The 22,400-nt window shown below is 47.7% G+C and overlaps 1 protein-coding gene across 1 annotated transcript in view; it reads left to right on the top strand.

Annotated features, from left to right (window-relative positions):
- The window catches only part of LOC144155523 (protein C19orf12 homolog), a 29,121-nt gene that overhangs the window by 4,815 nt on the left and 1,906 nt on the right, over nucleotides 1–22,400 (top strand). The window lies entirely within an intron of this gene.

The raw sequence follows: 22,400 nt of genomic DNA, 5'->3' as shown, positions 1-22,400 counted from the left end.
GATCCTCAGGCCGAGAATTAATTTTATTTCTTCTGCCTTCTTCAGTTGTTGAAAGGGGATGGTCAACAAACAGCGCCACACCACACGCATTTATGTCACATCACCAGCTGCTACAAGACACCCACATTGTCTTGTAGCAGCTGGTTCAGCTTCAGCACAGGGAAACCAAGTGGCTCACGCTGGAGCCTGCGGGCACACACACAGGGGCACCTCTGCCACTGCCTTGCCAACACTGGCAACCCAAGACACTAAGGCGATACCCAGCACATATTGGGGCCTTCTCGAACACTACCGAAAGGAAAACCCAACAGTCCACCACCTGGTGCTGTTTACAGACCAACACGAAGCAGCACGGCACATTAGTACATTAGTACATGCCATATTTCCCAGACCAGTGGCAATGCTGTCAGTCAGCTGAATAATGTCCGGCATATGGTGCTGGACTGCCCAGACCTGTTCTGTGGCCACCACTCTGGCAGGCCCAGCTCTGGCTAACCAGCAGGGTGGCACAGGCAGCTGGTGACATTGTATACTGGGGAAGCTGGCCAGAATTACCACTGCTGCTTTAATGATGTGTATTCTATCAATCAGCACATATTTTGCATGTGGACGCCAACCATTCTTGAAATGACCACTGAGGAGTTGAAATAAAAGAAACCTGTTCTACCTGTGGGATATTTCAGAGCTGTCTGAACTGGAGGAAAAAGTTACCGTGTATCGTCACATTATGTTTTACTTGTCTGCTTTGTCTACAGGGTCATGAAAGAAATTTAGTACCAGCGAAGCTGGGCACAGTCCAAGGAGTGCAAGAAACAAAACACGTGTTTGTACTTTGCGAATGAGCGTATACTTCCTAGCTAATTCAATGAAACTTGAAAGGACTCGAGTTTTCTCTAGTGGACAAACATGGGGTTATCCGTTTCCTTCTAGCGTCGTAGGCATCTTTCTGTCTGTTTAACACACCAAAACTAATGGCTCGACCACGGAGGGCAGCAGACAGGTCGCATTGGGCCGCGAGACCCCCACATTGAAATCTCCCACCAGCACAACAGACTTGTCCTGTGAAATGTAGTGTAAAAAAACCGGCAAAAATGCCTCTCCGAAATTCCTGCAGTCTGAAACAGAATTATTTGCTCACGTGGGTGTTCCAAGTGGGAAAGTTGCTGATGACTGCGCTAGTGCCGTTACCAGCCGACTGTGCAGTTTGTGAAAGAGGCATTGGTGGGGGCGAGAGGTATAAAACGTGTGAAAGATCCCTCAGTGGCGGCAAGGGGGAGTGGAGAAGTGGTGCCAAATAAAGGACTCGACTACACTGGAAATGACTTTATTTCAATAAAACCTGCAGTGGGCTTGGGTCTGTTACGACTCCCGCCCTGACGTGGCCCACCGTCGCATCTTCTTTGCGGCCCTACTAAGCGCTAGCCCCTTTGCGGAGCCCGTGCCTTTCGAGCGCAATGAAGACCTGCTGGATGGCCCATGCTTGATCCGTCTTGTTGCTTGACTCAATGGCTCTTTGGAGGTCCGCCGGGTATTCTTCAAAACTTGCGCCGTCTTGGTCGGAAGCACAATCCCACATGACGTGCCACCGGTTGGCCGGCCTTTCTTACATATGCTGCATTGGGCATTGGGGTATTCGTCGGGATACATGTGGTGTAGCGCTGCCGGTGACGTGACTGATGCCGTCTGTAGCCTTCTGAGATACGTTGCCTCTTCGCGACCCAGCGCCCGGTGGGGCGGCGGATACGCTCTTCTCATCAGCCGCATGTTCTTGAGTGCTTCGCCGTAACCCCTGGGTCTGTCTTTAGTCTCCACCCACCATGCCCACTCGGGACGCCTCCCCACACTACGGGCGCGGTGTGTTATAGCGCGCGCCTCCCTGTGGGCCGTCTCATTGTGGTTCGCTGTGTACGGTGAGCATTCGCCCGCGTGCGCCGGGATCCATCTGATTTCTACTCTTCTTTCTTCTTGGACACCCGTTTTCTCGATGATCTTGGCTGCCTTGCCACTCACTCGGCCATTCGCCAGGTTGCGGACGGCCTCTTGCGAGTCGCTCAGGATCGTGTCGCAAGTGGCTTCGGACATCGCCAGGGCTATGGCGATCTCTTCTGCCTCGGTGGCGTTCTTGCACTTCGCACTCGCTGACTTGGCCACCCTTCCTGTTCTTGCGTTTATGGTTATCATTGCATACCTGCCTTGGCCATAGTCTGCCGCATCGACGTACCGTGTTCTCGGGTCGTTACTGTACTGCTCGATCATGTATTTTGCCCTTGCGCGTCTTCGTTCTTGATTGCGTTCTGAGTGCATGTTCTTTGGAATGGGACTCACCCGCACGTTCTCCCGCACCTTTTCGTCTAGGTCTTGGAGTTGCCTCCCCGTAATCTGGTAGCCGTAGCCCAGGGTATCGAGGATGGCTCTACCCGTCTTGGTCGCTGCCAGTCGTTCTCATTGTGCTTCTAGCTGGGCCTCGATGAGCTCATCCACTGTGTTGTGGACGCCCAGTTGCAGCAGTCGTTCGGTGTTCGTCGATTCGTTTAGACCTAGTGCCCGTTTATACATTCTTCGGATCATAAAGTCTACCTTGGCTTTGTCGGTATGTGTCCATTTGTGGTACGCCGCCGTGTATGCCACGTGGCTGATCGCGAAAGACTGCACCAGTCTCACGAGCCCCTCTTCGCGCATGCCCGTCTTTTTGGTCGATACGCGCTGGAGCAGCCGCAGGGTACTTGCCGTTTTGGTCGCCAGTTTCTTCATCAGGTTCTCCTTGTTACCGTTGCCGTTGATAAGCATGCCCAGCACCCTGATCTCCGGCACTCCGGGAATTCGCTGGCCTGTCTGTGATCAGCTCCAGGCGATCACACTCCCTTGCGGGCAGCGGCTGCCGACCCACCTTGCGAGGCGAGTATACCAGGAGCTCTGACTTGGACGGCGAACACTGCAGACCCGTTCCGTCCAACCGGTCTTCGATGGCCAAGATCGCCTTCTGCAGCCTTCTCTCAATACCTGCGTCTGTGCTACCGGCCGTCCATAGGGTGATGTCGTCTGCATAAATGGTGTGTCGAACACCTTCGACGCTCGACACCGCTTCGGCGACTCGGATCATGACAATATTAAAGAGCAGCGGTGAGATCACCGACCCTTGAGGTGTGCCCACGCTGCCTACGTCTCGTTCTGGTAAATCTATCTCTCCCGTGTGCAGCTCGATCTTGCGGCCCGACAGGAAGTCCTTGATGTATTTGTAACTCCGCTCTCCCATGCTGAGCCTTGACACTTGCGCCAGGATGGCCGAGTGCCTTACTCGGTCGAAGGCGCTCTGCAGGTCTAGGCCCACTACCACCTTGCTGTCCCTTGTATTGTCCTCGATGATTTCTTTCTTCAGTTGTAGCATCGTGTCTTGGGTGCCCAAGCCTCTCCTGAACCCGATCATCGAGTCCGGATACAGCCCCTCTTCTTCGAGGAAGTCCTGCCACCTGTTCGCCAGCACGTGCTCTAGGACCTTCCCCACACATGATGTTAGCGAGATGGGCCGCAGGTTCTCAATGTTCGGTGGTTTTCCCGGTTTTGGAATGAGTGCTGGGGGCTGGTTCATGGGCTGCAGTTGCAATCGGTTTGCTATGTTAAGGTTCTGGTCCAGGCCCAGGCTATGAATACTTCTCAGCAAGCCTGAGCAAAACAATGCAGCCTGGGCATGGGGCGAGCCCATGCACACGTCTGCTTTCGAAAAAGCTTTCGTTGCTTATGACGCATTAACTTTACCCACACAAGGGTGCTCTTCCCTCATGTCATATCTTTCTGTGCTAAACATTACAAACAAGATGTGGAGAAAAGCCCGAAACTTAGTACAAAGTGCAACATGGCGTGGCCTGTTAACTTAGTTTCCTGCATATGCACTAAGGCTGTGCAGCCTTTAGTCTCCAATCTAAAATCCCCAGACTCCAAGAGCTCATGAGAAACGTGTCTACTTTTGCTTTATTAGGATTGGCACTCTGGATTCTTTTCTCTCTCTCTTTTTTTTTACATTAAGCCCACATTTCCAGGTGTATACACCCCGGATGGTGTTTATAAAAATGGGGTAAGCTTAACTTGTCCCAAATATTTACTATTAGAATATTTATGGTCACAACCTGCAGCTGTACCGTTTTGACGACGAAAAAGTGTTCCGAACAAAAGAGATGCATTGCTAAACCTGTGCCAGAAATGTCACCCAGTGAATCCTGTGGATGTACGTAGTGAGCGTGCGTAGTTCCTGCATACATCGTAAGTCGTCTAGTAGTTTGCTTTGAACATGGTGCTGCTAAAAAAAAGTTAACTGTTTGGCACCATCGTGTGCCTCGGTGAAGTCTCGGGCTTTCTACACCAGGGTGTGGGCCCATGTAGCTTTCATTTTTTTTCTTATTTCTTGTTGGTCAAATGCCCTTCTATGTGCAAGTGAAATGTTTTTGTACATCACACCTGCACCTGTCATTTCCGGAACTATGGGCTTTTCGGCACTTTTTAGATAATTTTAGGTTGAGGACACAGCTCATTACAGTGTTCACTGACATCCTGCACCATGTAGGAAACGCTGGTTCGGCACCAATGAGGAAACAAAATGTCACAATCGTGTGGCAGTGCCGAAGTTCTTTCAATTTTAGTGGCATACAGGAACTTGCGTTGCAAGTTAGTTCTACCCACCTGTGCAGGCTTGAAAGAAATATACAGGATATACTGTGAATATACGGATACAGATGACGGGGTAATATTCTAGACACTTTCATGCCAGTCCACAGCAGATGCATCACTGCTGTTATACTTGTCCCCTTTTTATGCTGCGGACAGGTCTCGCCTATCCTGGGGTTTTGCGCAAAATTTGCCTGCGTCTTGAAGAGTAGTCCAGAGAGACTGTTTCCTTGCCTGGAATTCGTGGAAGAGTGGCTGCATTATTATGTGCCCACCTTTCTCAACAGCTCACAAATGGTGCACCGTTATCGCAAAAATAAAATTCACACTGCGAACATTGGGCACATGGACACAAAAGCAAGTTTTATTGACTTTTGAAAATGGCTGCATTGTGTTGTGGTGCTTGAAGCAGCAGAGGCTTGCGTTTCATGCAGAAAAAATTGGGCTCCATCGGACTTCATTCAGGTGTCACTGATCTGTGAAAACAAGTTGCTATATCGGTAGATTAGAGTGCCATGAATATAAATATACCACTTGTAGCAGGAACACTCTTTTATTGACGCACAGAAGGCCTAAAGTGGGAAAATGGGTATTGCTGCCCCACGCATTTCTGTGCACTACTATTTGCGCCATCGCAACCATGAATGGTGAAGTGAAGTTTGTGTATGGGCTTCTGTCCATAAAATAAATGTATGTTATAGAACTGCTGCTAAGCATATGTTGTTTAAATGCACAAACTTTGCCTAGTAAACATTGTTAAATAGGTTGTCTCACTACCACCGGTGGAAGGTTTTGCGCTTCGATTTTGGTCAAATGCTTCACCTTGGTGTGCAAGTGCATTCATGCGTTCATATGTGCTCTTAAACATCACAAAAAAATGAACTCAGAGGGGGAGAACTCCTGTTTTGATTTTTGATTTCTAAACAAACAGAACATTGTTTGTTGTTGAACAAAGCCAAAAGAGCTCAAAAAGATATGATCTTTTAGTTGTTCAGCCTTTGGTGTCTCTTTCAAGCCCAGATAGAGGAGGCTTGCGTTAAGGCTCCAGTGATTCTACGTCTATGTACATTCAAACTGAATATCACACGAGAGCATTTTTTTAGCATTTTATGTTGGAGCACAGGAAAAGGTACCAACAAAAAATAAGTTTGCATGTAATGTTTCACATTTGTTCTATGAACATTGTTTGTGATGATTGTAGGGTTTAATGCGCCGACGCAACGCAGGCGATGAGGCGCGCCGTAGTGGAGGGCTCCGGGTTAATTTTGACCACCTGGGGTTCTTTAACGTGCGCCGAAATGTCGTACACACGGGCGTTCTTGCTTCTCGCCTCCATCAGAAAAGCGGCCGCCGCGGCCGGGAATCGAACCCGCGACTTTGTGCTCAGTAGCGCAACGCCTTAGCCACTGAGCCACATTGTTTAGAATGAATTCTGACCTTCACTTGTGCACACAATAAAAGCAGACGTGCTGAAGAACCCAAAAATGCGATAATAAATTTATTACCATAACTAAAATGTGACAGCTAATGAAAACAATTTTGGAAATTTTTCTCGTTTTAGCAATACAAATTTGGTGTGGTGGGGGTTAGTGCAGTCAGTTTTGGTTATATTGAATCAATTTTGATTGAATCAGTGCTATCGGCCATACCATGCTGAATACACCGGATCACATCCAGCTTTGGTGGTTTGTTCCTAGTTTGCAGCATTTGAAGTAGCTCCAGATTTTAAGCCTCTGAATAATAATAAATAGACCTCACATATGTTTTGGGAGTTAGCATTGTGGCTAGTTAGCTACATCCTGTGATCTTCCTTCTCCCATTTTACTATGCAGCACAATTTCACCTCTTGATTCCTTGTTTTGGCATTCTCTAGTGACTTGTCTAGTTTTTTTTTTTTTTTTTTTTCAACTAGCAGTGAGCCCTGAAGTATTTTTGCTTTTTTAGGTTCAATTTGTTACAGCTGGCTATTTTGGCATACAGTTTTTCGATGACATCAGTGAACCTGTATATCAGGGAAGTAAGAAAACGCTCTGGCCAACATTCTGTATTGCAGCTACACTTTGTAACTTTTTCTAGCTATGAACATGTTCAAACCCTAAGATTTCAGCTGAGATTCAAACGCTGACTGGTTTGAATCTTAGCTGCGTTGTGCACGCATGGCTTAGCGCTTCGTGCAAAAGGCAAAAAAGATAGTAAAAAACAGGTACTTGTTGTTCGAATGGGATTAGCTGATGGGGCAGTTAAATATTTTGCATTAATCTGCATTTACTGGCAATGTGAATGTTAGCAGTATGTTGCTTATACTGATTTTCAAAAAGTCGTGTCAACTAACTTCACAGATACTTCACAGGCACCTTTCTTAGGTGTAACAAATTAAAGCTTGATGCTCCTTAACTAGCATTGTGATATCAATAGTTTTTCTATATTTGTGTTGCAGTCATTGCTGAGGTGTGCAAAGTGGGTGCAGCTTGCTCAAAAACTCTGGGTGATAAATCCTAATAGTAATGCATTTATGACCCCAGCATTGAAGTTGCTTATCAGGGAAGTAAGAAAACGCTCTGGCCAACATTCTGTATTGCAGCTACACTTTGTAACTTTTTCTAGCTATGAACATGTTCAAACCCTAAGATTTCAGCTGAGATTCAAACGCTGACTGGTTTGAATCTTAGCTGCGTTGTGCACGCATGGCTTAGCGCTTCGTGCAAAAGGCAAAAAAGATAGTAAAAAAACAGGTACTTGTTGTTCGAATGGGATTAGCTGATGGGGCAGTTAAATATTTTGCATTAATCTGCATTTACTGGCAATGTGAATGTTAGCAGTATGTTGCTTATACTGATTTTCAAAAAGTCGTGTCAACTAACTTCACAGATACTTCACAGGCACCTTTCTTAGGTGTAACAAATTAAAGCTTGATGCTCCTTAACTAGCATTGTGATATCAATAGTTTTTCTATATTTGTGTTGCAGTCATTGCTGAGGTGTGCAAAGTGGGTGCAGCTTGCTCAAAAACTCTGGGTGATAAATCCTAATAGTAATGCATTTATGACCCCAGCATTGAAGTTGCTTGTCGACATCATTCATCTGACATAGAAGCATCCTTTTGGTATACAAGCAGAAGTTGTAACTGACTCGTTTAAAGCCAAAGTCCAAGGTATATGATGAGGTTTTCAGAAAGGAATTTACATTTGAATGTCAGATATGAGAATTATTTTTATGCCTTTGCAGGAGGGTTAATTTGTAAAACCAAGTTTTGCCTAAATTGGTAGATTAGAGTGTCATGAATACAAATATGACACTCGCAGCAGCAGCAGGTGCTTATTAACACAGAAAATGCCAAAAGCACACAAACAGGTGCCAACATCCCGCACACTTTCCTGCGCTACGATATGTGGCATTACAAATTGCAAATGCATGGGGAAACGGGATTGGTGGAGCTTGTCCAAGCGTCTTGCTGAAACAAACACTTAGGTTGTCACTTAGTATGCCCGTCCGATCTTCTTTCTCTCTGTAATGTCATTCAAAATTCTTGCACCCTATCTCTTACTGACTGCACAGTTGGTTTCCTACTCTGGTAGTTTCATCCTTTCCTTTTTGAGGCCTAGCCTTATTCTGCATCCCACCAACATGTGATCGCTGCTCTTCACCTCACCTAGCACTACAACATCATGCACAGTACCTGGAGTGTCACTTAGATTGAAGTGGATTTTGTTTTAGTTATACCATTGGGTCTTTTCCATGTCTATTTCCTATTCCTTCATTTGTGGAAGAATGTATTCGTTATGTTCAGGTTATTTCCTCTACAAATGCAGCCCGTGTCACCTTGGCTATTCTGACTACCTGTTTGATTCCCAGCCGTGGCAGCCACTTTTCGGATGGAGGCGAAAGGTGACAGCGCCCATGTGTTCGAGATTTCGGCGCATGTAAAAGATCCCCAGGTGGTCAAAATTAATCCGGAGCCCTCCACTATGGTGCGCCTCATCACCTGTGCAGCGTTGGAGAATTAAACCTCATTATCAATCAATTATTCTGACAACCTATTCCAAGGTTTCCCACTGTCCATACGTCAACTTACTTCTCACCTACTTTTGCATCGAAGCCTCCGTGTGAACTGAGGTATTCCCTCATTAACTGCTGATTCATTGCATTTGTAAAAAGTGTCTACAGTCTCATCATCATAGCTAAAGGTTGTTGCATAGACTTGTACTATCTTTAACCTGCACTTCCTGTGCAGCCTAATCACGATGGCTGCGACTTTTTTGTTAGTGCTGAAGAATTCCTCCACATTCCATGCTATCTCTGTGAAGATCAAGAATCAAACCCCTTGCACCCTCCTTTCTCAATGCCCTTGGTAGCACAGAATGTGCCCACACGTCAACTCCATGAAACCTTCGCCTGTTCTTCTAACCTTGCCTAGTTCTATGATATCCCAGTTAATGCCCGAGAGCTCCTCTGATAGCACAGCTGAGCCCTTCTCGCTAGACAGAGTTTGTGCAGTGAATGTTGCCAGGTTCCAATTCCAGATGTTTCCCTGTCTGGACCCAAAGGTTCTCAGCTGCGTTGCTGGTCCAGCTGCTGCCATGGTCAGGTGCTCTGCAGCTGTTGAGGACTGAGGGCCCAGAGTTGGCTTGTTGAAATGGGAGGAGATTGTGGCCTAGTACCACACCAGGGTGGCCATAAGCTGTTCTGGTGAAGGAGTGCTGTTTGTGTCCCAGAGAACCTTCCTAATATGGATCCACCTATCCAGTTTAGTCCCCCTTGTGTATCCAGAATGGTATTTTTTCCAAACCAGGTATCACTCCAAACCTGGAGGTGAAGTATAAATTTTTAAATGAGGTATATATAAATTAACAAGTAGTTCCCAGGGGAGACTCCTTGTTAATTGATACTTGGACGTTACAGCCCAAGTTGTAATTAGATCAGGCAAGATTTCTTTAGCAGCAGTATAAACTACATAAGTATGCAGTTAACCTCGTTGAGGGCCGTTCCTGTTAGTCCTGGGGCTTTCACTGTTTACCACGAGAAAACAGGAGAGGGAAGTGTTAGGGAGACGAGAAAGTGCAGGGGGATGTAAAAGTGTAAAAAACTGTCACGTGAAAGAAGCAATCTAGCAAACTATCTCAGAAAACGAAGGAACTTATATCGAAACGTAAGAACATGAAACTGTCGATTGCGTTGGACTAAACTGAATTGGCATAGCTGTCAAAATTTATTAACAGAAGTAAAACAAACGACATCTGTGTGTACAACATGGCAGTGATTGAGGAAACTCTGGAGAGAGGACGAAGCTTGAAATCAACTAAAAAGAAGCTAGCCATTGGGAAAGATAGATTGTATGCACTCGGCTACAAACAAGGTAACATTACGCACAAAATGGACGAGGTAATAAATGAGGCGGAATGATTCTACACCAGACTATACACCAGCGGCATTGGACCAGAGGAAACTACTGAGCCTGCAAGCTTAGCTAGCAATGACCCACTAGTAAGTAAAGAGGACATAGAGAAGTCCCTTAAAGGAGCCATGAAGAGAAAATACAACTTCGTTTAATTTGAAAGAACTAGGATTCAGTATCTCACTCAGTTCCATTACAGCCACAAAAGATGTTTTTTTAACGAAAAAAAAGCAAGAAGTATTTAAAAACTTTCAAATTTTGCGCCACAGTGACGTGTTATGAGCAAGAATGACGTCATACGGGCCAACAATAAAACAATTTTCAGTGCGTTAACTGCACGTTAGCATTCAAGTGATGCGGTCAAATGGAACTAGAGGCCCCATTACAGACGTCCAGTCGTGTCGTCGCGACAGGTCAGTTAGGCGGCTGCCAATCGCACAAACAAGGTTCCATGACGTCATAGAAAATTTGCGGGAAATTGGCTAGGGGGTCGCGACTGCTTCACACGTTTTCTTTAATATCTCCGTTATTTGTTTGAAGATTGCAATGATATTGGTATCATTGTCATCGGGACGAAGCAGTCTTTCTAATAAACCCAACTTGTATTTTGTCTTCGTGGCTCCTTTAAAGGAGCCACGAAGACAAAATACAAGTTTGTGTTATTCGAAATATTTCGTGTTTTATAGTGCCCCCCGCGCTTTTCCGAATGCAAACGATGCTTTATTTCACTGAGAAATTAATTAATTCAAGTTAAAATTTTGATTTTCCCGCTAAATCGTGCGTTTTCGTGGTCTGCAATGACACCAGAGGAACCAACCGCTCTGCAGCCGTTTGGGAAGCTTTGTTTACCGTTAGTGAACCTAGGTGGTGCCACCATACCGTGCCAAGCCGTTTTCTGCCTTAGGTTTGTTTTTGACCGTGTTTAAACCTGGCTTGTTTTTGATCAGGTAGAAAATAATTGCTTCGTGAAACACAGTGCTCACTCGACAAATATGGTCACGTAAGACACTGTTGCTTGCATCAATTGGCCAGTGTCGTCTGAGACAACCCCAAAGCCCCACAGTCCTATGCAGCTAAACCAAGCATAGTGTGCGCAGTACCAACAGTAGTACGCATCGGTACTTCTATGTTTACGTATGCTTTCATAACTTCCACTGTTTGTCCCACCATTCTTACGGCTTTAAAAAGAATGTTCCCTAAATTTAAGCGCAAATAGCTCGTTCGGCAAGCTTATAAGCTCTGCCTAATTTGCGTTTGCTTTTGCCGCCCTCCCAGAGCTGGCTGGTATGACATCATAGGTTCTGTTGTGGGAAATGAGCTAGTGGGTTGCATAGCCATTCCCTTTTTTTCCTAACTATGTAGCTTATTTGAGCGAAGTTTACGTTAAAAGTGGTGTCAGTATGATTCTAACGAGATACTCTTTTGAATGAACCAAACTTGTGTTTTCTCTTCATGTCACCTTTAAGGACATGAAAAGAGGAAATGCTGCAGGTGACGATGGCATAACCGTGGATCCTTTAAAGGAGAAAGAAGACATTGTACTACGAAAGCTTGCTTACCTATTTTCCAAATAAGGACTTTAAAGGTGCATGTAGCCTCTAAAAACGCCAACGTAATTCTGAATCACAGGAAGGGAGATACCAAAGATATTAAGAATTACAGACCCATCAGCCTACTCTTAGTTAACTATTACCAAGGTAATATTTAACTGCATAAGCGACAGCCTATATCAGGGGTGTCGCGAACGAAGCGCCAGACGATCTTGAGTATACGGCCCCTGGAGTTCCCGCGCAAGACATCGAGAGCGGCCCCCAAATAGGGGCCTCCCGACCAGCTGAAAACGTGGCCCGTCGCCTAAACACAACGTCTCGCGCACAGCCCCCAAATCGGGCCTCATGACCCAGACAGAGAGGGAGAGCCCGCCGCCCGGCGGCGATCGGACTCTGAGCCCTGGCCGAGAGCGAGGGAAGTGTAGGACGGACGGGCAGAGGCAAAAAGGAACGCGACGGAAGAAGATGTGAATTTGTATGCGCAGCGTTTAGTCCAATTAAACCAGTTGTTTTATTTGCTTACTGGAAGTTCCGATGCTTGTCATTCAACGTCAAGGACAAAAACTTTGGTGCCGAAACCCGGGAGTCGTCCAATTATTGGCTTCAAAAGACTGCGTGTCTCCACAACGACTTGGACGCTCCGCCAACGAACGACATCGGACCTTCCGGTAAGATCAACGCCATGGAACGCTGCCTCAGAAAACGTGCCGCTCTCCGCTCTCAAGTCACCCGGATATTGAACGAGTGCCAAGATGCTATGCAGAGGGACCTCCCAGGAAGCGAAGCTGCAGTTCTGCACACTCGGCTGAAAAAAGTAACGAAAAACCTGGAGACCCTCGACAACAAAATCGAGACGCTCGTGCCAGATGAAGACTTCGAGGACGAGTGCGCGCAGGTGCTGGACTACAACGACCGCATCTTATCGTGCCTCACAAGACTCCAGCAACGCATAGACGGCGACTCAGTGCCGAGTGCTGCCCCATCAACGGTCATCAACGAGGTGGTCAGCACAGAGCAAACGCAACGGTCGAAGATCAAGTTGCCAAAGCTAGAGCTGATCAAGTTCAGCGGACGAAGCAACGAGTGGCAGCACTTTTGGGAGCTCTTCGAGGAAGTTGTCGACAAAAATGAAGACCTTTCATCTATCGACAAGTACAACTTCCTCAGGGCGTCCGTCACTGGAGATGCTGCCACCGCCATCGCTGGACTTCCACCGACAGCTCGTTGCTACAACGATGCCGTGCAACTACTAAAAAAACGATTCGGAAGCGAGGAACTCCTCATCCAAGAGCACTTCAAAAAGCTGATTGATTTGAAGCCTGTTCGTTCGTCGGAAGACGTGCGCGGACTGCGTCGACTGCACGACACCCTGGCAGCCCACATCAGAGGCCTGGAGACACTCGGGCACAAGCTGGAGACCTTCAGTTCTATGTTGCTACCCATCGCACAGAGGGCGTTGCCAGGGGACCTACTGCTCGATTATAGTCGGAAACGCGTCCTCGACACATCGAACGACGGCCACTACAGCCGACAAACGCCTCACACTGAGGGTGTGCCCGAGACTACCACTGACTCGCAAAAAGGTACCGTGACGTCTTTTTGTCGGCTTCTGGCCTTTTTGAGAGTAGAAGTGGAAAGTCGGGAGAACCTGGCTGCTCTCCGTCGCATGGACGTAAGGCAGGAAGTGAAGCATGAGCAAAAAGATCGCCAGAAACAACCTGAACAGCGACCTCAGAGGCATGCATCCTCCATTTCAACGTTGACCCAGAGTGCACGTCAAGAATGCTGCTTTTTCTGCGACGACAACGCGCATTCCACCCAGAACTGCAGCTCTGGAAAGTCTATCGAGGAAAAGAAGAGGATGTTGCTTTCTGCCGGACGATGCTTTCGTTGCACGACGGGGAAGCACCAAGCACGCGCATGCCGTGTGAACGTAAAATGCATGAAATGCAACAAGAAGCATGCCACCACCATGTGCGATCCAACGTATACAGCGAGAAAGTCGCTCGAATCAACGGAGCCTGTCAACAACTCGCACGTGAGCCTAGGAACCGTAACCCATGATGGGGTGCCTGCAGCTAAGACGACGGTCGTCTTGCTTCCAACGGCGAAGGTTATGTGCAGCGGAGAAACTTACAACGCTGAAATCCGCACGCTCTTTGATGGAGGAAGCCAACGCTCGTTTATAACGTCTGCCACATCGAAAAGGCTCGGATGTCAAGTCGTGGGAAACGAAAGATTGACTGTTGGCGTGTTCGGCGGTCGTCAAGAAGAAAAGATGTTCCAGCGAGTAACGGTGACGCTGAACACAAAACAGGGACGCCGGTTCAAGTTGGAGGTGCTGGAAACCGACGTAATTTGCGACCATAAAATACCGGCTCCGCCACAGTCAGTCGCGCATGAGCTTGGACACCTTGACTGCGACATCGCTGACCTCGCCAACGGCGACGCTCCTGAGGACATTGGTTTACTCATCGGCTCCGAGTACATCTGGGGCCTCACAACTGGCCGAACGAGAAAACTCGGCGAAAGTCTGAGGGCTGTTGAGACGGTGTTCGGTTGGAGCGTGCAGGGTCCAATAGAAGGGACATCTCAGCAGAACCAGTGTACTGAGACTGTTACTTTGCGGACATCGGTCGTTGAAGACAAGACGGCAGATGTCCTGAGCAAATTTTGGACCTTGGAATCCATCGGAATCACTGACAAGGAAGAATGCAAGCCAGGCGAATGCGCTGCGATTGAGGTATTCGAACAGACATTAACGAAGGTCGACGGCCGGTACGAAGTGGCACTGCCTTGGAAAACGGAGATATCTCTTGACGACAACAAGGAAATCGCTACGAAAAGGCTGCAGCAGTTAACAAACAGGCTCTTGAAGTCGCCAGAGCTGCTTGAAGAATATGATGCGGTCATCAGACAATACATTGCTCAAGGCATTGTAGAACGCGTCGAAGGAGAAGTGGACGATGGGCCGAACGTCTACTACATGCCACACCAGGCAGTGATTCGTGAGTCCACAAAACTCCGAATAGTATTTGATGCCTCATCACACCACAAGAACTCGAAGTCCCTCAACGAAAACCTAGAGACTGGGCCGAACTTGACGGCCGACCTTGTCGGACTGCTACTCAACTTCCGCAGACATCGAATAGCTCTCGTCGTGGATATTGAACAAGCTTTCCTGCAAATAGGCGTGAGGAAAGACGACCGAAATGCCCTCCGATTTATGTGGTTCCGTGAGACACCCCAGCCTGGCAACACAATGCCTCCGGTTGACACTTGGAGAATGACACGTGTTCCATTTGGGACGACGGCAAGCCCATTTCTCTTGTCGGCCACTTTACAGCACCACCTGAGTGGCTGCGAGGAGCAGTTTCCCCTCACTGCACATCAATTGAGACGCAGCCTCTATGTGGATGACCTCCTAACGGGAGCCAACGACGAGGAAGCGGCCTTGAAACTCTACAACGATGCTAACGAGATGTTCACTGACGCCTCCATGAAGCTCCACAAATGGTCATCCAACAACGAAAGGCTTCGTTCGCAGTTTGAAGAAGATTCTCGTGGATCTAAGCCGCTCGGGTATCTGTCCGGTGTGCTGAAGGTCCTGGGACTGACGTGGGATCCAATAACGGACGTACTTGCATTTTCGCCTTGCTTGGACAACGCCATATCTGGGTGCAGCACTAAGCGTTCAATGCTGCAAACAACGGCACGGATATTCGACCCGCTTGGCTGGTTGTCACCCTTCATCGTACGTGCCAAGATACTCTTCCAGCAGCTGTGGCGCCAGTGTATCCAGTGGGACGACCCTTTGCCGAGTGCCATTGCTGACGCTTGGGACGTGTGGATCCAAGAACTACGACACCTCCCTGAAATCCAGGTGCCGCGGTTTTACGGAGCGGACATCTCAGGACAACAAACATCGGTATCATTACATGTCTTCGCAGATGCCAGCCCAGCCGCCTACGGAACAGTGGCTTACATCACAGTCACTAACGACGAAGGTACCATGTCAACCATCGTGATGAGCAAATCACGTGTCGCCCCAGTGAAAGAGTTGACCCTGGCGCGACTGGAACTGATGGCGTGTCTTCTCGCAGCAAGGTTGTGCCGCTACATCCTTAACACTCTGGACGAGCGACCGGCAACGGCCTACCTGTGGACAGACTCCACCATTGCCTTACACTGGATTTTCGGGAACGCGGACCGCTGGCAGCAGTTTGTGCGCAACCGAGTCGTCGAGATCCAAACACTGACCGGCGATCTTTCATGGAGGCACTGCCCTGGAAAGGACAACCCAGCGGATCTCCTGACTCGCGGGCTGCCGGTGGCCCACTTGACAACGACGAAACTGTGGTGGGCAGGACCGTCCTGGATATGCCTAGGGGAGAGCGAGTGGCCTCATGATGTTCTCGACTTTGTGTTCAGTGACTCAGAGCTTGAGCAGAAAAAGCAAGCGAATGTATTACCGACGACGTCATCCCCACCGACTACAGAGGCCATTATTGACGCGCGGAACTACAGTTCGTTAACGAGGATACTGAGAATCACTGCATGGGTGCTTCGTTTTGTTGGCAAAGCCAAGAGAGAAAATAACGAACCTGGACCACTGACAGCACAAGAGTTGGACCGGGCTGAACAGTACTGGGTCCTTCAAGAACAAAGAAAAGGATTCCCAAGAGAAATCGATTCTCTCAAAAACCAAAGAAAAATGCCTACAGACTCACCCTTAAAGAACGTGTCCCTTATGATGGATGACAATGGTCTTCTCAGAGTCGATGGAAGACTACAACGAAGTCAACTCGACTACAACGCAAAGCACCCTATTATACTGCCTAAACGGAGCTGCCTCGCAAAACAGATGGTCGTCCAGTGCCACCGTCAAGTGCTTCACGGAGGCATCCGTGATACGTTGGTGCAGCTCAGAGAAAGGTACTGGGTGGTTGGAGCGCGGCCACTCGTTAAGAAGACACTGAGGGAATGCATAACATGCCAGCGCTTTAGCTCACGGCCGGCCACTCAGGTTACCGCGCCGCTTCCAGCCGATCGCATCTCTGAGGCAGCTCCCTTCGAGGTGACAGGTGTTGATTTCGCAGGGCCACTGCTGGTCAAGGGTGCCACTACGACAAAGTGCTACATTGCGCTGTTCACCTGCGGTGTCACGCGAGCAGTACATCTTGAGTTGGTCAGCGATATGTCAGCGGTCTTCTTTCTTCTCGCCTTCAGACGATTCATTGCCCGCCGCGGTGTACCAAGTACCGTTTACAGTGACAACGCCCTCACCTTCAAGAAAACCAGCAAGGACCTAGCTATGCTATGGAGGGTCATACGAAACGACGATGTGAGGAGCTTTATCGCAAACACCCGTGTTGAATGGAAATTCATCGTGGAGCGTGCACCGTGGTGGGGTGGATTCTACGAGCGCCTGGTTGGCCTGACTAAACAAGCCCTAAAGAAGACGTTGGGTACTAGTTACCTCACCTTCGAGCAACTCACGACAACGCTGAGTGAAGTGGAAGCCATGCTCAATTCCCGCCCATTGATCCACGTCTACACCTAACCATCTGAGCCTGATGCCCTCTGTCCGGCTTTCTTCTTGACCGGAAAACGGCTAACATCTTTACCAGGACTACAGCGCAAGGAGATCGCCGAAGTGTCTTGCGGCAACCTGCAACAAATGCTGACCAGTCGAAGCAAACTGCTAAGCGACTTCTGGAAGAGGTGGGCATCAGAATACCTGAACGAACTGCAGGGATCTAAAATTCACCGAGGAACACCGAGGGACCTGAAGAGTGGGGACTTGGTGCTACTGAAAGAGTCCCTGCAGCCCAGACAACTTTGGAAAATGGGACGGGTTGAGCACACCTTCCCTGGCCGCGACGGAAAAGTGCGATCCTGTACGGTGCGGGTATCCGGGGGATCGACAGTCAGGCGCCCCATCCAAGTGCTCTACCCTCTCGAGATGAGAGACTGAGAGAAATGACATTGTCATTTCGGGGGGGAATGTGTTGCGAACGAAGCGCCAGACGATCTTGAGTATACGGCCCCTGGAGTTCCCGCGCAAGACATCGAAAGCGGCCCCCAAATAGGGGCCTCCCGACCAGCTGAAAACGTGGCCCGTCCACAACGTCTCGCGCACAGCCCCCAAATCGGGCCTCATGACCCAGACAGAGAGGGAGAGCCCGCCGCCCAGCGGCGATCGGACTCTGAGCTCTGGCCGAGAGCGAGGGAAGTGTAGGACGGACGGGCAGAGGCAAAAAGGAACGCGACGGAAGAAGATGTGAATTTGTATGCGCAGCGTTTAGTCCAATTAAACCAGTTGTTTTATTTGCTTACTGGAAGTTCCGATGCTTGTCATTCAACGTCAAGGACAAGGGGTATATCCAGAATTTTGATTTTAGGGGGGTGTTGAAATCCTCCTGGGGGGATGTTGGGCGAAATCCCTGGGCACGGGGCTCGTGGTTGTGGAATCTTTTTTTTTGGGGGGGGGGGGGGGGGGTTGTATAAATCCCTGGCCTAGATATCCAACAACCCTGGGAACAAGCTGAGTTTAGAAAGCAATACTCAATAGATCACATCCATGTCATCAATCAAGTAATAAAAAAAATCCTTGGAGTATGATAAGCCCCTTTACAGGGCATTTATAGACTACGAAAAAGTGTTTAATTGTGTAAGCACTGCAATAGTGCTGGAAGCATTGAAAGACCAGGGGATAAAGGAGACCGGCATAAGACTCCTAGACAACATACCTATATAAGGGCTGTACGGGCAAGATAATCCTTCACAGTAAAAGGAAAAAGTTCCCACTCCAAAAGGGCGTGCGACAGGGAGATACCATCTCGCTAAACTGCTCACACTGTGTCTGGAGGGGGAATTTAGGAAGCTTGACTGGGACAATGCAGGGTTACGGATAAACGAGGAGTACTTGAGCTATTTGTGGTTGGCAGATGACATAGCTAGACTTGCTCATTGAGTCAACAGAGCAACTGCAAAAAATGCTTGGCGAAATACAATCAGAAAGCATGGCCGTCGGACTGCAAATAAATATGAATAAATCTAATGTAATGATAATGAACGTGCTTAAAGCGCCCTCTTGAGCTTCAGTAACACAGCGTTAGAACAAGTAGAAGAGCATAACTAAACCTTGGACAAGTTGTCAGTGCTGACCCAAACCACAAGAAACAAATCAGGCGCAGGATAGTTTTGGGCTCGGGTGCACCTGGGCAAGCATTCGCAAATAATGAAAAGTGAGCTACCTCTGTCACTGAAAAGAATAATATACAACCAATGCGTGCTGCTGGTGATGATGTATGGAACAGAAACTTGGCGCGTTACTAAACCACTGGAAAGAAAACTTAGGTTGGCTCAATGAGCCTTGGAGTGAAGCATGGTAGGGGTAACGCTCGGGGACAGGAAACGAACCTCCTGTATCAGGGTGCAAACTCGAGAAGATATCGTAGTTCAAGTAAACTAAACGAAATGGACTGGGGCTGGCAATGTAGTGAGAAGTGACATTCAGTGGACCATTCAGTTTATCTATTGTAAATACTTACAGACAGACTCCCCTTCCGACCTAATGCTAGCTAATAATATTGCTTCCTTTGAGGAACGAAGAAAGAAGTCCCACCTTGATTTCCTGTCTCTCTTATGGAATCGCAAACTTCCCTTGATCCAACCCCATTTCTTGGCCCCTTAAAGGGACCCTACAACACTTACCATCGACTACTCGGAATGTATTTTGGGGTAAAGTCTATTGTCCCAGCAATCTCCTCCCGCAAGTATTATGAAAATCCGTTCACTATCACCGAAACTACGCGCAATGAAAAATCGCGCATAAATGTTCCCTCTCAGCTCAACCGCGGACAACGCGACGAAAGCTGCGCGCTCTCTCCCGGAGAGGGTGGCGGCGCGCGCCGTTCTGTTCGGTGGCCTTCGATATATCACAGGCCGGGGAGTTGTGTCCTTTTCCCCGCAACGTGGGCGGGTCTATTTCCGGTCTGGTGCCACAAAAAGCAGGCATGGCGGCCTGCTCGCAAGCAAGCGCTCAGGCTGGTAGGGCGTTTTTGAAGCAATAAACGTTTGTTGTCGAGTGGGCTCGTTGAAAGTGGACTATTTAGTTCGTCACTGAAACTCCGCGCGCACTCAAAAAAAAAAAAAAGGAACACCAAAAGCATGCAGACAGGTTCAGACATAGAAGAGGTATTGGTACACAGCGCCGACGACGGCGGATCGTCACAGGAAATGCCAGAATTTAGCCGTGAAGTTGACGAGCGACAGCCAGTAGGATAGCCAGGACAGCCATGATCTGATTGACGTCGCAGAGGCCATGCCAGGGGTGCATAATGAGGAGAATTGAAGAGAGCGCGGTTGGTTTTTCCGCGTCTTTCATGGCGGCTTGCGCGCTTACCGCTTCACGTGCACGTGTAATATTTGGCTCGGGTGTTTCTGGCAGTGTAATCTAAACGTCGCGCAGATTTACTTGCACTGCACGAAGAGTGTTGCAGGGTCCCTTTAATGACAAGACCACATCACTAACCAAACGCCCTAACTCCGTACTTTGCAAGAACAGGCACATTCAAATTTTCGTCTTCCCCACGCACTATTTCAGATTGGAACCAATTAACCGCATCACATCCTTCTAAATTGAGTAACTGCGCATTCTTTGTTTTGTACGTATTAAGGTACTCTTCTTTGCATTGTACATTACCTTCCTGCTTGGACCGAATGGCGGTATGCAGTATGTATAAATGAATAAATAAATAAAAATGACAGATTGGATACCGAGAGACAGGTCTAGAAGAAGGGGAAGACCATTAAATCAGTTGAGGGATGAAATAAGAAAATTCGAAGGCAAGGAATGGACTCGGGCAGTGCAGGACAGGAGTGGGTGGAGGTCGACGGGAGAGACCTTCGTCCTGCAGGGGACCTAAATAGGCTGATGATGAAATAGGCTGATACACGGCAACGATCTGTTTGATGTGCTCGTATCTTACAATTCAGCTTTTCTAACTGTAAATGTGAGGGTGATGATTGTGTGTTGGTTTCTTGGTTATTTTCCTTGATAATCCTTTTTCACACTTCTCAAAATGTGTCTCGGCACACTGTGAGAGCACTTTGGCCTGTTCTGTGGCAGAGATAAAGGCATGGTACCTGTTCCAGTGCCCAACCATGCATCCTATCTTTTGAACCCTTGTGGAAGCACACCTGACACTTTTTAGGGGTGCAGATTTTGCATCAGGCCATAAAGCAGAAACGTTTGCGCCCCGGGGCCTTCCCCCTCCTTTCTTTTTTTGGTTCACTGCAGTATGTATTATTACAACTTCTTCTTATTATTCTTCTGTCAGTTCCGGTGTGCCGCAAGGCAGCGTCCTTGGGCCCTTACTCTTCTTAATCTACATTAACGACTTACCGACCCAAATAACTTCCTGCATGCGACTTTTTGCAGATGACTGTATTATTTACCGTCCCATTTACACTACTGATGATCACTTAGCACTCCAAGCAGATCTTAACCTTCTTTGTAATTGGTGCTCCAAATGGCTCATGACATTAAACTTTACCAAGTGCGTGGTAATGTGCTTCAGCCGTAAACATGTAAATTCGGAATTTTCTTATCAGTTAAACAACACTGTGCTTTCCCATACCTTTTCGTACAAGTACCTTGGTGTTCTTCTTTCAGCCGATCTTTCATGGGTCCCTCATATCACGCCTTTATGCGCCAAAGCATCCCGTTCGCTGGGTTATCTACGTCGCAACTTGCGAAATTCACCTACTAACATTCGTAAACTCGCCTTTCAAACATTCATCCTGCCACAATTAGAATTCGCCTCGCCAATCTGGTCGCCTCACCAGAATTACGTAATAAATATGATAGAAATGGTACAGAATAGAGCAGCCCGGTTCATATCAAGTAACTACACTATCAATTCCAGCTTAACACAAATAAAAATAGACCTGCAACTTCCTCCATTAGACAGTCGCCGTAATATTGCTGCTTTGTGCCTTTTCCACAAATATATTTTCACCCATAAACGAACCCGGCTACCACTTCAAATACCACATTGTTTTTCACGCAGATTGCATAATCAGTCCAGTTTCATGCGCATATACGGTAAAACCAATGCATTCAATTCATCCGCACTGCCTCGTGTCATCCGCCTTTGGAATGATCTGCCTGATAACATTGCCACCATATCTAACCCCGAAACATTTCGCCGTCAGCTACTCCTGCATTACACAATTTAATGCTGTTAAAATATTTTGTGTAACACCCATTACCAGGATTTTCGTGTATGTTGTGTATGTGTGTTTTTTTTCTCTCACAAATTGTAGGCCACAAGTGTTCATGTACGGTGAAAAAGTGATCGCCTTGTTCTTGCAAAATATGTATAATGCATTTACATTTTGTTGTTACGATGTTCCTGTCTTCAATTTATGCTTTGTATTCTTATTGCGTTTCACACGCCCCCCTTACTCCATGCCCTCCAGTAGGGCCTGTAAGGTTTCTATGAATAAAAAAAAAAAAAAAAACTGGGCTGCTGTGACAGCTGCAGACAATGCAGTACACACATGGCTGCTGCCCACACAGTTAGCACTGCTTTGGTGTTTAGGATGCAGCACACACTCGAGTGCTTGGTAAAATCAGATGGATCTTGTTTTTTTACCATACAAACCATATGAAGCGATCTTTTTAGAAAGTCCAGAGCACATCAACGCATAAAAAAAAAGTGCATGGGATAGCATGTCATTGTGAGTACTGGCTGGGTAACCGCAAGGCCTGCGTGTAAAGGTTGGGTCATT

The sequence above is a fragment of the Haemaphysalis longicornis genome, unplaced genomic scaffold, assembly GCF_048455015.1.
Source record: "Haemaphysalis longicornis isolate Haplotype H1 unplaced genomic scaffold, Haemaphysalis longicornis Haplotype H1 scaffold_1, whole genome shotgun sequence".
Classification (NCBI taxonomy): Eukaryota; Metazoa; Arthropoda; class Arachnida; order Ixodida; family Ixodidae; genus Haemaphysalis; species Haemaphysalis longicornis.
This window is presented reverse-complemented; position numbering and strand designations above follow the sequence as displayed.